Below are 1,075 nucleotides of genomic sequence, written 5' to 3'. Positions count from 1 at the left end.
GGAGGCTGAGGCAGGAGAATCGCTTGAACCGAGGAGGTGGAGGTTGCAGTGAGCCCAGATCGCACCACTGCACTCCAGTCTGGGCGACAGAGCTAGACTCCGTCCCAAAAAAAAAAAAAAAAAAAAAAAACCAGGAACCGGTCACCTCAATACGTATCAGATGCTGGTGAACACAGGTGGACAAAGCGCTCAACAGACCAAAAATCCCTACCCTAAAAAAATAAAAGAAAAACCTCCCTGCCCTGAATCCGAATATTTTAAAATTAAAATTGCAGCCCCTCACTACCCACCTCCTTTAGCCCGCTTTATTTTTTCTCCAGCTTTTCACCTTCTAAACTATTATAAAATCGACTCATTGGTGTTTGTGTGTCTTCCCCTACAGAATGCAGCCTCCAAGAGGGCATGGGATTTTGTCCATCTCGTTCATCACCCTACCCAGCCTGAGCACCTAGGCCAGTGTTGGCACCCAGTGGGCGCCAAATAAACACTGACGGCTTGAACTCTAGACCTCGGCCGCTCTTTTTCCTACAGACCTTGAGCCACCTTGTTCCAAAGGGGATATTGGCCTCAGGAGGCGCCCAGAGGTGACCTCAGGAGGCCCGATCCAGGAGTCCAAGCTCCGGGAGCAGGGCCACAGGAGCAGCTGCGGAGAGGGGCGGTGCCAGGAGCCGGAACGGGCAGTGGGGCGCTTCCTGGAAGAGGTGCCGGCGGCGGCGCGCCAGGGACCGTGGGCGGTGCCGTCTGAGCGGGCGGGTCACGTGACGCCCACAACAACGCCCACCTCTTGGTGGGCGGGGCACAGGTGGGCGGGGCGCATGCAAAACAGCCCAGGGAGGCGGCCAATCGCGGCGCGCGCCGGGGGTCCCAGCTCCGGGGATCCGGGACGCCACCCGCGCGCAGTCGCGGGTCGCTGTCGCCCGGGGTCTTTTGCCAGCGGCGCCGGGGGCCTGTGTGCTGGAAGAGCGGGCACTCCCTTGACCTCGTCCTCTCGTCCTGTGCGGCCGGCCGGGTGAGGCCGGGCCCGCGTAGGGGGCAGGCGGCGGCTGCCTCCGGCGGAGGTGCCTCGCGGCTCCCG

The sequence above is a fragment of the Rhinopithecus bieti genome, unplaced genomic scaffold, assembly GCF_001698545.2.
Source record: "Rhinopithecus bieti isolate Rb0 unplaced genomic scaffold, ASM169854v2 scaffold_6776, whole genome shotgun sequence".
NCBI lineage: Eukaryota > Metazoa > Chordata > Mammalia > Primates > Cercopithecidae > Rhinopithecus > Rhinopithecus bieti.
This window is presented reverse-complemented; position numbering follows the sequence as displayed.